The 17,415-nt window shown below is 41.0% G+C and overlaps 1 protein-coding gene across 20 annotated transcripts in view; it reads left to right on the forward strand.

Moving 5' to 3' along the window:
- The window catches only part of GREB1L (GREB1 like retinoic acid receptor coactivator), a 334,722-nt gene that overhangs the window by 90,207 nt on the left and 227,100 nt on the right, over nt 1–17,415 (forward strand). For 7 of the 20 annotated variants that reach the window (XM_054244041.2, XM_078347851.1, XM_054244040.2 and 4 more), the window contains exon 2: nt 3,888–3,948. The exons of the other annotated variants lie outside the window; for them this stretch is intronic. The gene's annotated coding sequence lies outside the window, so the exon portion shown is untranslated. The remainder of the gene's footprint in view (nt 1–3,887; nt 3,949–17,415) is intronic. 20 annotated transcript variants of the gene reach the window in all.

A 17,415-nucleotide genomic window follows, 5' to 3' on the forward strand; every position in this document is an offset into this window, starting at 1 on the left:
AGTTCTCAGTATCTAGGAAACACCTAACCGTTTAACATGAGCAGCTTACTCAAGTCACTGGAGTCAAGGAGTCTGAGAGTTTTGCTCTTCTAGTTTGGGTGTGGTGGCTCACATCTGTAATTCCAGCACTTTGGGAGGCCAAGGTGGATGGATCAGCTGAAGTCAGGAGTTCAAGACCAGCCTGCCAATATGGTGAAACCCTGTCTCCACTAAAAATACAAAAATCACTGGGCGTGGTGGCAGGTGCCTGTAACCCCAGCTACTTGGGAGGCTGAGACAGGAGAATCGCTTGAACCCGGGAGGCGGAGGTTGCAGTGAGTTGAGATTGCGCCATTGCACTCCAGCCTGGGCAATAAGAGCGAAACTCCATTTCAAAAAAAAAAAACCCCATAATTTTTAAAGGTTTTAAAACTTTTAAAGCAGATTTTCTCCTTTTCAAATGTTCCTCCTTCTCACCCCTTTTCAGTACCTGGGCAGTCAAGAAGCCCAATGTCAAGGCAGAAAATGCTTTGTCCATGCCACCCTCTGTGTGTGTGGTACCTGTCAGCCTATCACACACCCCTACTTCATCCCCCAGTGGATTCAAGGATCTGTTTAAATATAAAAAAAGCCCTATGGAGCTATAATTCACATAAAATCCACCCATTTAAAATTTACAATCCAGTGGTTTTTAATATATTTACAGAGTTGCACAACCATGATCACAACTAATTTTAGAATGTTTTTATCACCTTCCAAAAGAAACCTGTACCCATTAGCAGTTACCTTCATTACTCTCCAGATCCCCTAGTCCTAGAGAATCACTGATGTATCTCTCTATATAGATATGTCTATTCTAGAAATTGCATACAAATGGAATTATATAATTTGGGGGCTTTTGTAACTGAATTTTTTTTACAGAGCATTAGTTTTCAGGGTTTATCCATGTACTAATATTTCACTTCTTTTTATTGCCAAATGCTATTTCATTGCATGATTATACCACATTTTGTCTATTCGCTCATCAATTGAAAGAATAGACATTTGGGCTGTTTTTACTTTTTTGGACTATAATAAGTAGTGCTTGCTGCTCCGGTGAACACTGTGTACAAATTTTTATTTTTATATGGCTGTATGTCTTCATTTCTCTTGGGCACATACCTAGTCCTGGATTTGCTGGGTCATATGGTAACTCTATGTTTAACATTTTAAGGAAACTGCCAAACTGTTTTTCAAAGTGGCTGCACCAGTTTATGTTCCCATTTGCAGAGGATTTGTTCTCTCCCCATATCCTCACCAACACTAGCTAATGTGTTGTTTTTTCTTTTAGCCATCCCAGTGGGTATGAAGTAGTATTCCATTGTGGGTTTGATTTGCATTTTTCTAATGGCTAATAACATTGAGTACCTTTTCATGTGCTTATTGGCCATTTGAATGTCTTTTTTGGAGAAATATATGTTTAAATCCTTTGTCCAGTTTTTGATCATATTTGCCTTTTTATTGTTGAGTTATAAGAATTCTTTACATATTCTAGATACAAGGCTTTTATCATATAGGTGGCAATGAATGCTTTCTCTCATTCTGTGGCATGTCTATTCATTTTCTTTTTTTTCTTCATTTTTTGTGACTTATTTATTTATTTATTTATTTTGAGACGGAGTTTCGCTCTTGTTACCCAGGCTGGAGTGCAATGGCGCGATCTCGACTCACTGCAGCCTCCGCCTCCTGGGTTCAGGCAATTCTCTTGCCTCAGCCTCCTGAGTAGCTGGGATTACAGGCACACACCACCATGCCCAGCTAATTTTTTGTATTTTTAGTAGAGACAGGGTCTCACCATGTTGACCAAGATGGTCTCAAGCTCTCAACCTCATGATCTACCCGCCTCGGCCTCCCAAAGTGCTGGGATTACAGGCTTGGGCCACCACGCCTGGCCTGACTTTTTATTATTTTTTTATTATTTATTTATTTATTTTTTAGAGACGGAGTTTTCCTCTTGTTACCCAGGCTGGAGTGCAATGGCGCGATCTTGGCTCACCACAACCTCCACTTCCCGGGTTCAGGCAATTCTCCTGCCTCAGCCTCCTGAGTAGCTGGGACTACAGGCACGCGCCACCATGCCCAGCTAATTTTTTGTATTTTTAGTAGAGATGGGGTTTCACCATGTTGACCAGGATGGTCTCAATCTCTTGACTTTGTGATCCACCCGCCTCGGCCTCCCAAAGTGCTGGGATTACAGGCATGAGCCACCGTGCCTGGCCTGACTTATTTTTTAAATATTCTGTTCATTTTCTTGGTGGTATCCTTGAAGCACAAAAGTTTTTAGTTTTGATGATGTTCAGTTTATCTTTTTATTTTGTCACATATTTTGGGGTTTGTGTCTAAGAAACCACTGCCTAATCCAAGGTCATGGAGATTTACACCTATGTTTTTTTTCTAAAAGTTTTATAGTTTCAGCTTATATTTAGGTCTAGGATTCATTTTGAGTTAAATTTTATGTAGACTGTAAGGTAGGGATCTAATTTCATTCTTTTACATGTGGAGATCTAGTTTTACTGCCATTTGTTGAAAAAACTATCCTTTCCCGATTGAATATCTTGGCATCCTCATCAAAAATCAATTGGTGACTGGGCTCAGTGGCTCATGCCAGCACTTTGGGAGGCTGAGGTAGAAGATTGCTTGAGCTTAGGAGTTCGAGACTGGCCCTGGAACCTTATCTCAACAAAAAATAACAGAAAATATTAGCCAGATATGGTGGCATGTAACTGTAGTCTTAGCTACTCAGGAGGCTGAGACAGGAAGATCACTTGAGCCTGGGAGGTCAAGGCTGCAGTGTGCTATAGTCACTGCAATGTAACCAGAGTAACAGAGCAAGACCCTGTCAAAAAAAAAAAAAAGAAAGAAAAGGAAAGAAAAAAAATTGCTTGACTGTAATGATAAGTCATTTTTTACTTGACTCTCACTTGCATTCTGTTGATCTATATATCTGTTTTTAATGCCAGCAACACACAGTTTTGATTACTGTAGTCTTGGATTAAATTTTGAAATTGGATGTATGAGTTCTCCAACTTTGTTCTTTTCTTTTGTTTTCTTTTCTTTTTTTGAGACGGAGTTTTGCTCTTGTTGCCCAGGCTGGAATGCAATGGCACAATTTTGGCTCATTGGAACCTCCACCTCCCGGGTTCAAGCTATTCTTCTGCCTCAGCCTCCCAAATACCTGGGATTACAGGCGTGCACTACCATGCCCAGCTAATTTTTATTTTTGGTAGAGATGGGGTTTCTCCATGTTGGTCAGGGTGGTCTCAAACTCCTGACCTCAGGTGATCTGCCCACCTTGGCCTCCCAAAGTGCTGGGATTACAGGTGTGAGCCACCGTGCCTGGCTTTTTATTTTTTATTTTATTTTATTTTTTTAGAGGGAGCCTCACTCTGTTGCCCAGGCTGGAGTGCAGTGGCATAATCTTGGCTCATTGCAACCTCTGCCTCCCAGGTTCAAGCAATTCTTCTGCCTCAGCCTCCTGAATAGCTGGAATTACAGGCACATGCCAACATGCTTGGCTAATTTTTTTTTTTTTTTTTTTTAATAGAGACAGAGTTTCACCATATTGGCCAAGCTGGTCTTGAACTCCTGACCTTGTGATCCACCTGCCTTGGCCTCCCAAAGTGCTGGGATTATAGGCATGAGCCACTGCTCCCTGCCTGTTCTTCTTTTTGAAAATTGTTTTGGTTGTTTTTGGTCTCTTGCACTTCTAAATGAATTTTAGAATGAGCATGTCAATTTCTGCTAAAAAGCCAGTTTGGATTTGGATAGGAATTGTACTGACTTTGTAGATCTGAAAGGCCTGTTTTGTATAGTTGTTCTGGGTGCCAGAATGGTACCTTTTGACTTTGACTTTCTTGCTCTTTTCCCAGAACACAGAACTATCCTTGGCCGTAGTACTTAAAGAAAATGAGGAAATCTGTTCATCTAAATGTGAGCAATTGTATTTTTTTTTCTGCCTCAGTGCCCTTTATTTGTATGGCTAATAAGTATGACCTATGTCATAAAGATGCTGTGAAGATTAAATGACAGAACCAGGCATGGTGGCTCATGCCTGTAATCCCAGCACTTTGGAAGGCCAAGGCCAGTAGATCACTTGATGCCAGAAGTTTGAGACCAGCCTGACCAACATGACGAAACCCTGACTCTACTAAAAATACAAAAAAATTAGCCAGGCGTGGTGGTGCATGCCTATAATCCCAGGTGCTTGGGAGGCTGAGACATGAGAATTACTTGAATCCAGGAGGTGGAGGTTGCAGTGAGCCAAGATGGCAAAACTGCACTTCAGCCTGGACAACAGAGTGAGATTATGTTGTCCATAAGTAGTAACAACAGTTATAGTCCCAGAGATCTTTGTATCTAGACAGACTTTCCAAATTCTTCCTGCATTGGTCTCATTTTCGACTACTCTCCTGGATATGACCTGGATGCCAAGAAAACCTGCGTTTATTGCATTCTTAAAAACTCATATGCTTACAACTATGTTGACAGATGTTTGTATCATAAAACATAGAAAAATTACAGGAATATTTGAGCTGTGTGGCAAAAAGGATATTTTTCACTAAGAAAACCATAATTGAAAAAGTATAATTTCTTATTTTTTCTTTTTCTTTTTTTTTTTTTTTTTTAATTTTGACATGGAGTCTTACTCTGTTTCCAGGCTGGAGTACAGTGGCACGATCTTGGCTCACTGCAACCTCCACTTCCCAGGTTTAAGCGATTCTTTTGCCTCAGCCTCTGGAGTATCTGGGACTGCAGGTGCGTGTCACCACGCCCAGCTAATTTTTGTATTTTTAGTAGAGACAGAGTTTCATCCTGTTGGCCAAGATGGTCTCAATCTCTTGACCTCATGATCCGCTGGGATTATGGGTGTGAGCCACCGCAGCTGGCCAAAAAGTATAATTTCTAAGCTCCAAGGGAATGAGGGTGATTGCTGTTGGGATACTTTTTTTTTTTTAGACGGAGTTTCTGTTGCCCAGGCTGGAGTGCAGTGGCACTATCTTGGCTCACTGCAACCTCTGTCTCCCTGGTTCAAGCAATTCTCCTGCCTCAGCCTCCCAAGTAGCTGAGACTAGAGGCACACACCACCATGCCCAGCTAATTTTTGTAGTTTTAGTGGAGATGGGGTTTCACCATGTTGGCCAAGATAGTCTCGATTTCCTGACCTCATGATTTGCCCGCCTGGGCCTCCCAAAATGCTGGGATTACAGGCATGAGCCACCACTCCCGGCCTGTTGGAGATACATTTTATAAAATCCTTAAGAAATTCTTTCTCGGTGTTGGTAGTTTTTCTTGACTGCGATGCTCATAACTGGCAGCCAATAGGGAGCTAACAGAAAAAAGAGAATCTGGGAGAGCCTGCCAAGATGAAATGTCAGATAGAGGGGATTATGTGCGTAGTTTTGTTTTACTGTGATCCAAGTGTCCACACGTTCTCTAGCTGTTAGGGAGAGTCTCTTCCCTTTAACACCCATCTAAGTCTGTGCCCTAGTCCAGGTACCTCCCTAAGTATCTGAGAATTCCTAGGTGATACTTAACTTAGCCACAGAAATATTTCTAGCTTGCCACTTTTCACTCTGTTCTGACTTGTCACCTCTCATTCTCAAACATAGCTTTCAGCTTCTGCACCTCTGGGCAACCTAAAGAAGTTGATGTTAATAGTTTATAACCGAAGAACCTTGTTAATATTATAATGGTAATGTAACATTATATTATAAATACAAACTGGAAATTTCTTAGTAAACTGTCTTTTTCTAACTTTGGACATCTTACATTCACCTTTTCTTTGAAAGCAGTTTTTTTTTTACATTTATTTTTTTGAGTTAATAACCATAAAATACAATACAATCCAGTGGTGAGGGAACTGATTTTCTTAGCAGAACTGATTTCCTTAGCAGTATATTAACAAATTATATAATAGTTTCTGGTATAATAGCCCCAGATTTTAAGGTGGATATTTATGGGCAATAAACTAATAAGTTTGTGCGTGTGTGCGTGTGTGTGTGTGACTAATCTCATGCTCATTTCTTTATTCTTTGTGTAATACTATCAGCTGCTGTTGTTTTATCCATTCTCTTAGCTTCCATCAAATGCACTCTATTCCACAAAACCTATCCAGACCCTCCCAACTAGATTTCAGATTATCTTCTTTGACCTTCTATATAAACAGAGGTTTATAAATCTCTCACAGTACCTACTAGATGCCACTTGCATAGTAGTTACTTGTATACTTGTATTATTTTCCTACTATGGTAACCCCCAGCACTGTCTGTTGTTAAAGATTGTCTACCTTCACTTCCTAGTACAATTATTTTTACAAAGTGAGTGTTTAAATATTTTGTTAAATTAACTTCTTGCTCAAGATGGAAGAAACTTGGCCAGCTACCCCCACTTCAGTAGGTGGCAACCCCAACCCAGATTAACTAGGTTCTGAAATGAGTGTCTAAATAAAGTGATTTTGGCAAATCTTGCTTAGCGTTTGGATAGTGGACTTGAGAGTTACCACTATCCTTTAATACCAAATAGCCCACTAACTGCTTTTTGAGTTTTAGAGATTTGACTTTGAATTGAAGAGATGGAATGGCTTTAGGAGTCAATGAATTCTGAGGATTATAGGCTTGGCTGGAGCAACATAACCCTGTAAGTGGATTAATCCTCAGGTCAATCTTAACTCTAGGCCTAGAATGGTTAACCTAAGGTAGGTGGATCTTAATTAACACTTTGTGTATTTTTTGTTTGTTTGTTTTCTGAGACAGTGTCTCAGTCTGTCACCCAGGCTGGAGTGCAGTAGTATGCTCACAGCTCACTGCAACCTCGACCTCCCAGGTTCAAGCAATTCTCCTGCCTCAGCCTCCAGAGTAGCTGTGACTACAAGGCACACCACCACACCTGGCTAATTTTTTTTTTTTTCCGGAGATAGGGTGTGTTGGCTCTGTCACCCAGGTTGGGGTACAGTCGCACAATCTTGGCTCACTGCAACCTCCGCCTTCTGGGTTCAAGCAGTTCTCATGCCTCAGCCTCCTGAATAGCAGGGATTATAGGTGCATGCCATTCTACTCAGCTAATTTTTGTATTTTTTGTAGAGAGGGGATTTTGCCATGTTGGCCAGGCTATCTCAAACTTTTGACCTCAGGTAATCTGCCTGCCTTGGCCTGCCAAAGTGCTGGGATTGCAGACATGAACCTCTGTGCCTGGCCTGTGGTTTTGATTTTATTTTTAGAGACAGGGTCTCACTATGTTGCCCAGGCTGGTCTCAAACTCCTGGATGCAAGCAGCCCTCCCACCTCAGCCTCCTAAAGTGTTGGGATTGCAGGCGTGAGCCACTGTTCCTGGCCATATCTTAACACTCTGTAAGGGACCTTTGATAATCTACTTCTAGTCATGTAGTTTCTCTGAACTATGCTTAGGTTTTTAAGGTCCTGTGTCTACCTTGTATATGATAAAGTATTTCATCTAGCCTGTTTGAGTCCTATTAGTGCCATGCCTTTCAAAATGAGCTGACCCTCTAGTAGAGCAATTATATGGGAATATTTTTTGGCTTTTTTTTTTTTTTTTGAAAAACAGAAAAGAAATAGGATAGAGTATGTGATTAGTCAGTCATACATGCTGTTTTTTTCCCACACCAAGACTTACACCAAGAACTTATACTAATTGTTCTAAAGAACTGCGTACTCCACCACCCTATTGGCACTCTGTAGATGTCAAATAATATTATTCCTTGGGGAGTAGGAGAGGTCTTTTGTTAAAATGAAGTGCAATGTTCATTGCCATTTGAGATACATATTCCCTGATAAATGGCCCAAATTTTGCAGTTGTCTTTTATCATACATTCATAGTCAGCCCTGTCACACATTCATAGTCAGTCATGTCACCCATATCTTCTTTTGAAAGAAGATCATCAGAAGTTGAAGAATTGTATATTTTTCTTTTTCATTTTTTGAGATGGAGTCTCACTCTGTCGACAGGTTGGAGTGCAGAGGCATGATCTTGACTTGCTGCAACCTCTACCTCCTGGGTTCAAGCAATTCTCACACCTCAGTCTCCTGAGTAGCTGGGACTACAGGTGTGTGCACCATCATGCCTAGCTAATTTTTGTATTTTTAGTAGAAACGGGTTTCACCATGTTGACCAGGATGGTCTCGATCTCCTGACCTCGTGATCCGCCTGCCTCGGCCTCCGATAGTGCTGGGATTACAGGCGTGAGCCACCGCACCCAGCCTAAAAATCATTTTTAACTTATTAAAAGTCAATATAATTTATTACTTTTTTCCTCTTTCTTTGTTTTAGTGGTGAGGGCGATGCATAAGACATTTTGGGTTGTGTTCGCTAAAAAATAGCCCCAAAAGCTTTTTTTTTTTTTAATCCCTGGAAGAACAAGACGATTTACCAGATAAAGCAAACAAACAAACAAAAAACAGCTGAAATCGTTCTTTCACCTGGGGGAAATGGGCGTGAGTCTGTCTGTGCAGGGAACTATACTTTTCCTAATTTCTGGTGTCAACACGTTTGTGCTACTGCAGGGCTGCAGACAGACTACTGCTTTTGAACCAAGGACCACTGTCTGGGCTGACCAGTCAGCACCAGTAATTAATAAATGGTGGTGAGTTCAGGTTCAAAAAATAACAAGAGAGCTATTTCTTTCAACAGTAAATAAAAATGAAAAGGCTCCCATTTTATATTAATTGGATATTATTGTTTTTCTAGTTTGTCCCTAAGCATACATACAGATTTTTTAGATAACTATTTCCCTTTTATGTAAGTCTAAGAATTTTGTGCAGGTTTAATTTTGAGATAAATTCTGGGGATATGTGGAAAGTTATGCTGTTTACAAAACGCAGGGAATTGAAACAGGTGACACAGAACTTGTAATGCTACCCTGTTTTCTTTCCCTTTCTTGATCACCCTCCCAGTGGCTAAGGACAAGAAAATGAAGACTGCATCATACCCTTCATTAGAGGCTGAGCTACCTGACTGTATATTCAAGGAACTCTAACTTACTAAAAGGAAACTACTAACAGCCACCTCTCTTGCCTTCTGTTTGTTAGAACTACAGTGGTAAAGATTTATCAGAGAGATCTTCAGTAAAGTATGCTTTTTAGGCCAGGTGTGATAGCTCATGGTTGTAATCTCAATACTTTGGGAGGCTGAGGCAGGAGGATTGCTTGAGCCCAGGAGTTTGAGACCATGCCGGGCAATGTAAGAGAGACCTCCTCTCTCCAAAAAAAATTTTTTTTAATTAGCTCGGTGTGGTGGCATGCACCCAAAGTACTGACTACTTGGGAGGCTGAGTTGGGAGGATCACTTGAGCCCAGGAGTTCGAGGCTGCAGTCAGTGAACTATAATCATGCCACTGCACTCCAGGCTGGGAGACACAGTGAGACCATCTCAAAAAAAAAAGGCTTTTTAGTCATTTCCTTAACATATATGTATCTATTTAAATAGAATGTAAATTTCCATTTTAATGATACTGGCTTAAATAACTGTTTTGTATATTTTGTGATTCCAGTTTACTTTGCACCCTTGATTTAGCATGAGAAGGGAAACAACCCATGTTTATTTGGATGATAAAAGTACAGTCACTGTGATAATATGAATTGTTTGCTGCTTTATCTAGTCAATTAAATCAGAATTGTATATTTGTCCATGGGTGATATTTGATGGTGATATGCCATTACTATAACAGCAGGCTGCATTCTTGGTTGGTACTAATTGCCTCCAGAATTAAGAGGACATGGAGGTTTTTTTGTTGACAAGACATAGTGTTTGTAGAAAATGCAAAAAAGGCTCTATCAGAGCTACTTTATTCAGAATCAGCACCTTATTGACTTCAGTGACTGTAAAAGATGAGACTCCTGGAGTTTACCTGTGACTTACGACTGCCTTGTCTCTGTGATTGCTGACAAATGCTATGCTGTTACTTGGCTTCTGGAAGATGGGAAAGGTAGAGTGGGCTTTGGCCTTGGAATGCTTCTGTGGAAAATATAACAGCATGAACACTAGCTCTCATATTGTACTTTTTCATTCAACTACCGAATGGTTCATTTTAATTACCTTCTAGACGTAGCCAAAACAAGAGAGTGAGGGGCTTTAGTGCATGCTAATGGTAGTACCATATTCCTTTTAAGGAAGGGTAAAATAAGTTTCTTAGCCTTTAATTTTTAGGCAGCCTTGCTGTGTTTTGTATTAGGTGGATGAATCATCTTTTTATATGTAAATCACTTTTATTTTGAAATCACAGGCCGGGCGCGGTGGCTCAAGCCTGTAATCCCAGCACTTTGGGAGGCCGAGGCGGGTGGATCACGAGGTCAAGAGATCAAGACCATCCTGGTCAACATGGTAAAACCCCGTCTCTACTAAAAATACAAAAAATTAGCTGGGCATGGTGGCGCTTGCCTGTAATTCCAGCTACTCAGGAGGCTAAGGCAGGAGAATTGCCTGAACCCAGGAGGCGGAGGTTGCGGTGAGCTGAGATCGTGCCATTGTACTCCAGCCTGGGTAACAAGAGCGAAACTCCATCTCAAAAAAAAACCAAAAACATAAACAAAAAAAATGTCCATTTAAGATAGACCATCTCAGCTGGGCACAGTGGCTCATGCCTGTATTTCCAGCACTTTGGCAGGCTGAGGCGGTTGAATCACCTGAGGTCAGGAGTTTGAGACCAGCCTGGCCAACATGGCGAAACCCCATCTCTACTAAAAACATGCAAAAATTGGCTGGGTGTGGTGGCATGCACCTGTAATCCTAGCTACTTGGGAAGCTGAGGCAGGAGAAATGCTTAAACCTGTGAGTCAGAGGTTGCAGTGAGCCGAGATGGCACCACTGCAATCCAGCCTGGGCAAGCAACAGAGCAAGACTCCGTCTCAAAAAAAAAAAAAGAAAGGAAGTCTCAAGTTTATGGTGAACTTTACTGTAGAGTCAAGGCATGTAACACTTAGCAGACCTGTGAGCTGACATTAGTAACTGTTGTTTATATAATGAGACTTCCCCTTTTGAAAATGCTTTATAATGAGCAACATTTGTCCTATAGGATGTTTGTCAAGCCAAGCAGTTTGTTCTCTAAACACAGTTCTACGTTTATTCAACTGATGTCATGAACTAAAAATGAATTTCTAGGCCAATATTCTATCATATTCTTCAGCACAATCTGGCCCTGTTTGACCTCTTCTCCCACTCCCCCCAGGCTGTACCCTAGCTAAAGGGAGAGCCTGACCCCATTGTTCCTGAAACCCAAGCATTCTCACATCTCAGCAACTTTGTACACACCATTTCTTTGCTCACCTGGAGTGCTGTCTGACTCTACCCAAACCTGTTTGCCTGATGAAAGCCTGGCTCAATTGAGCTCTAGGGTTACCTGTTTGGTGAAGCCTTCCCTGACTCACTATCTTCCCTTCACTCACTATCCACCCCTCATGTTAGAGACATGTGGGGCATTTCCATGTTGAGCGCACATGTCTGCTTCACCACTGCAGAATAAGTGCTTTTTCTCTTTTATATTCTCAATACCTAATTCAGTACTTGGTTAGCTGAGTGAATAAAGAGGCAGCCTGTGTCATGTTTACTCTTTTTTATTCCTTTATACTATTAAAATAGGGAGGAGGTGAAGAGCCCATGTTATTTGAAAATACTGTGAACACAATAGCTATGTATTAAAATGCATTCTGAAATCATGAGTCAGTGCCAGCCTCACACAATATTGTGAAGAAGGTGATTCCCCAAGGCTTCCCTTTTACGGTTGAATTCATGCATTTCACTGGGGCCTAAAACCTTAAAGAAAGAGAAATGGAGGCTGGGTGTCAGTGGCTCACACCTATAGTCCCAGCACTTTGGGAGGCCGAGGCGGATGGATCACCTGGGGTCAGGAGTTTGAGACAAGCCTGGCCAACATGGTGAAACCCCATCTCTACTAACAATACAAAAAATTAGCTGGGTATGGTGGTAATCCCTGTAATCCCAACTACTCAGGAGGCTGAGGCAGGAGAATTACTTGAACCCAGGAGGCGGAGATTGCAATGAGCAGAAATTGCACCACTGTACTCCAGCCTAGGCAACAAGAGCAAAGCTCCATCTCAAAAAACAAAACAAACAAACAACAAAAAAAAAAAAACAGAGAGAGAGAACTGGACTATGGAATTTCTAGGAGCCATGAAAACAACCACCCCCCACCCCAGCCATATGTGCAGGTATCCCTACATAATGACACCAAAAGGCCAAAAGATTTGTTAAGAATAACAAAAACCACATTGTAAAGAATGACTGGTCTACGTAGTTTACTCTGAATATTTGTATAAAGTAAACTGTAGAGGATACAGGATAGGCTTGGATGTTATTTTCAGTGGACAAGGAAACTATGTTTCTACATTGGTTTTAAGTATAGAACAAGATTTGCAGAGTTAAGTTATCTGCTGGGGCAGTTTTATAGTAAAATTTCAAAAGATACAGAACTGATGAGTTCTGTAAAAAATAGAAGCAACAGAATGAAGAGAAAACAAATTAGGTATGAAAACAAGGTTGAAGGATTTACATAGGAAGCCTTGTTAGGTGCTACTGGCATCAATAAGAAACTGTCCAAAGTAGCTTAATGAGCTGCTTTAAGAGGCTGTTCTTCCTTGATGCACTGTCTGATGCTGTTTTAGGAGGCTAAAGCTGGCTTTGACGCATGTACAAAAAAAAAACTGTACTCTAAGCCAAAGGCAGAAACTTAGTTTTTTAAAAATTGAGATATAATTCACATGCCGTAAAATTCACCCTTTTAAAGTGTACTGTTTGGTGTTATTTGTATATTCACAAGATTGTGTAACCATTACCACTATCTAATTCCGCAACATTTTTATCACCCCAAAAGAAACCCTGTACTTATTAGCAATCACTTCTCATTCCCGCCTCCCTGAATCTTTGGCAACCTCTAATGTTTTCTGTCTTTATGGGTTCACCTATTCTGAACTTTTTTTTTTTTTTTGAGATGGAGTTTCGCTCTTGCAACCCAGGCTGGAGTGCAATGGCGTGATCTCGGCTCACCACAACCTCCGCCTCCTGGGTTCAGGCAATTCTCCTGCCTCAGCCTCCTGAGTAGCTGGGATTACAGGCACGTGCCACCATGCCCAGCTAATTTTTTGTATTTTTAGTAGAGACGGGGTCTCACCATGTTGACCAAGATGGTCTCAAGCTCTTGACCTCATGATCCACCCACCTCGGCCTCCCAAAGTGCTGGGATTACAGGCTTGAGCCACCGCGCCCGGCCCTGAACATTTTGTTAGAATTATATAGTATGTTGCCTTTTGTGTTTGGCTTTTTTCACTTAGCCTGATGTTTTCAAGGTTCATCCATGTAGGAGCATGTATCAGTACTTCATCTCTTTTCAAGGCTGAATTGAGAAATGTAGCTCTTGATCAAAACTCAGAGGAGCAAAAGACATTTTGCTACATCCTGATATGGGAAATTTTATGGAGTGAAATGAATGCCATCATAGACTAGGTTATGAAGTTTGGTCACAGAGAAAGACCTCAGGAATGCTACTATAGATGTAGTGAGGTTTATTCATTGGGAGAAGCAAGGGAGACAGCACATCAGGGGAACTGTGAACATCTCAGAAGCATAAAGGTCTTTTTGTAAGGTTTGGATTTATGCTGAATGATTCTAAAGAAGGACTAGGAAGAGAGGATCAACATTGGATTGGGTGGCATCATGAAGCAGGGGCAGTTTAGTAATTAGATATCTTAACAGTCTCTGTTCAGGATGGGGAAGGAATGAAGAGGGGCTGGGGAAGTCACTGGCAAGAATGGAGTAATCACAAAAGGAGTGATTTTGCAGCTCTGGTGTGGCCTTGGCAGAAACATTTTGTTGGCTCTGCCCACTGGCCTTGTCTGCATGTAAGAGATTTTGCAGAACTGATTTGCATCCTCTCACATGAGAGGGATATACCCTAGTTCTAAGATTAAGGAGCCAGTAGACTTGACAAGGGTAGGCAAATAAAACACAGCCAAACTACTAAACTGAACTGACCATTCACCCTTTGAAAGTGGTATCTGCAAAATCAATGCAAAAACACAAGCATTCCTATACACCAGTAACAGACTTAAAGAGAACCAAATCAAGAACAAACTGCCATTCACAATTGCGACAAAAAGAATAAAATACTTAGAAATGCAACTAACAAAGAACATAAAGGACCTCTTCAAGGAGAACTACAAACCACTGCTCAACAAAATAAGAGAGAACACAAACCGACAGAGAAACATTCCACATTCATGGTTAGGAAGAATCAGTATCGTGAAAATGGCCATGCTGCCCAAAGTAATTTATAGATTCAACGCTATCCCCATGAAGCTACCAGTGACCTTCTTCACAGAACTGGAAAAAACCACCTTAAACTTCATATGGAACCAAAAGAGAGCCCATATAGCCAAGTCAATTCCAAGCAAAAAGAACAAAGCTGGAGGCATCACACTACCTGACTTCAAAATATACAGCAAGGCTACAATAATCAAAACAGCATGGTACTGGTACCAAAACAGAGATATAGACCAATGGAACAGAACAGAGGCCTCGGAGGCAACACCACACATCTACAACCATTTGCTCTTTAACAAACGTGACAAAAACAAGCAATGGGGAAAGGATTCCCTGTTTAATAAATGGTGCTGGGAAAACTGGCTAGCCATGTGCAGAAAGCAGAAACTGGACTCTTTCCTGACACCTTGCACTAAAATTAACTTTAGATGGATTAAAGACTTAAACATAAGACCTAACACCATAAAAACCCTAGAAGAAAATCTAGGCAAAACCATTCAGGACATAGACATAGGCATAAGGACTTCATGACCAAAACACCAAAAGCATTGGCAACAAAAGTCAAAATCATCAAATGGGATCTAATTAAACTCCAGAGCTTCTGCACAGCAAAAGAACAAATCATTAGAGTGAACCAGCACAACAGAATGGGAAAAAATTTTTGCAATCTACCCATGTGATAAAGGGCTAATATCCAGAATCTCCAAAGAACTAAAACAGATTTACAAGAAAAAAACAAACAAACCCATTCAAAAGTGGGCAAAGGATATGAACAGACAGTTCTCAAAAGAAGACATATATGAGGCCAACAATCATATGAAAAATGCTCATCATCACTGGTCATTAGAGAAATGCAAGTCAAAACTACATTGAGATATCATCTCACACCAGTTAGAATGGCAATCATTAAAAAATCTGGAGGCGTGGCCGGGCGTGGTGGCTCATGCCTATAATCCCAGCACTTTGGGAGGCCGAGGTGGGTGGATCACGAAGTCAAGAGATCAAGACCATCCTGGTCAACATGGTGAAACCCTGTCTCTACTAAAAATAGAAAAATTAGCTGGGCATGGTGGTGCACGCCTGTAGTCCCAGCTACTCAGGAGGCTGAGACAGGAGAATTGCTTGAACCCAGGAGGTGGAGGTTGCCCTGAGCTGAGATCGCGCCATTGCACTCCAGCCTGGGTAACAAGAGCGAAACTCCATCTAAAAAAAAAAAAAAAAATCTGGAGGCAATAGATGCTGGAGAGGATGTGGAGAAATAGGAACACTTTTACACTGTTGGTGGGAGTGTAAATTAGTTCAACCATTGTGGAAGACACAGTGTGGTGCTTCCTCAAGGACCTAGAAATAGAAATTCCATTTGACCCAGCAATCCCATTACTGGGTATACTGGGTATATATCCAAAGGATTATAAATCATTCTATTATAAGGACACATGCACACAAATGTTCATTGCAGCACTGTTTACAATAGCAAAGACTTGGAACCAACCCAAATGCCCATCAATGATAGACTGGACAGGGAAAATGTGGCACATATACACCATGGAATACTATGCAGCCATCAAAAACGATGAGTTCATGTTTTTTGTAGGGACATGGATGAACCTGGAAACCATCATTCTCAGCAAACTGACACAAGAATAGAAAATCAAACGCCGCATGTTCTCACTCATAGGCGGGTGTTGAACAATGAGAACACATGGATACAGGGAGGGGAGCATCACACACTGAGGTCTGTTGAGGGGGAACTAGGGGAGGGACAGTGGGGGCTGGGGAGTTGGGGAGGGATAACATGGGGAGAAATGCCAGATATAGGTGATGGGGATGGAGGCAGCAAACCACATTGCCATGTATGTACCTATGCAACAATCCTGCATGTTCTTCACACGTACCTCAGAACTTAAAATACAATAAAATATATATAAAAAGAAAGTGGTATCCATTCACATAAAATCTCTTTAATAGGAACAGTCATTTTATTTTATGTAACGAAGTACTACCTGATTAAAAAGATTCCTTAATGATCTTCTGGCACAATATGAATTGAATTATCAGAAGAAGACAAGGAGTAGGTCTTTTTAACCAGTTAATTAATTAAACACCCTTTATTGCCTGCTATGTGATGACCTTCATGTTAGGTATTTTGTATGTATTGTATATATTTTCTCTTGTGGGTTTCAATACTAATAAATAATTAATTTCTTTTCATTCAGCCAAAAGAACATGTGTAAATATGCCTGTTTGCCAATAGTCACTCATTTACAACGTCACTATAGTTACAGCTAGGTTCGAGGAATGAATAAGACTTGTTCCCTGCCCAATAGATTATAATAGTTCTATTCAACAGAACTTTCTTTGTTTTTCCTTCTTCTTCTTTTTGGAGGCAAAGTCTTGCTCTCTTGCCCAGGCTGGAATGCAGTGGAGTGATCCTGGCTCACTGCAACCTCTGTCTCCCAAGTTCAAGCGATTCTTCTGCCTCGGGGTGTGTGCCGCCATCCCTGGCTAATTTTTGCATTTTTTTGCGTAGAAATGGGGTTTTGCCATGTTGGCTAGGCTGGTCTTGAACTCTTGGCCTCAAGTGATCTGCCTGTGTCAGCCGCCCAAAATGCTGGGATTACAGGCATGAGCCACTGCACACAGAACTTTCTGTGATGATGGAAATGTCCTATTCTGCATGGTCCAGTATGGTAGTCACAGCCACATGTGACTCTTGAGCAGTTGAAATGTGGCTTATGTGACTGAGGCGCTGATCTTTAATTTTTATTTATTTTCAATTAATTTAAATATGCATAGTGGCATGTGAGGCTAGTGGCTATCATTAGATAGCACAGCTCTAGAAATTCACAGTCAAATGATGGAAAGAAACACAGGTACTCAAAATTGAGAGTGTGATATATCCTCCAATACAGGTCCATATAAAATGCTCTAGAAGCTCAAGAGATGCTTAGGGTGGTGGAAGTGACAAGAAAAATACCCAGAGGAGAGGAGACAGCATGGAAGTGAGACTTTAAAAACAAAATAATAATAAATTAGAAAGGGAGGAGAGGGAGCAGACGAGGTTCATTCCAGGCAGATGTACAGAATCCTTGAGGTATTAGGAACATGTATGCA

This window comes from Callithrix jacchus, chromosome 13 (genome assembly GCF_049354715.1).
Source record: "Callithrix jacchus isolate 240 chromosome 13, calJac240_pri, whole genome shotgun sequence".
NCBI lineage: Eukaryota > Metazoa > Chordata > Mammalia > Primates > Cebidae > Callithrix > Callithrix jacchus.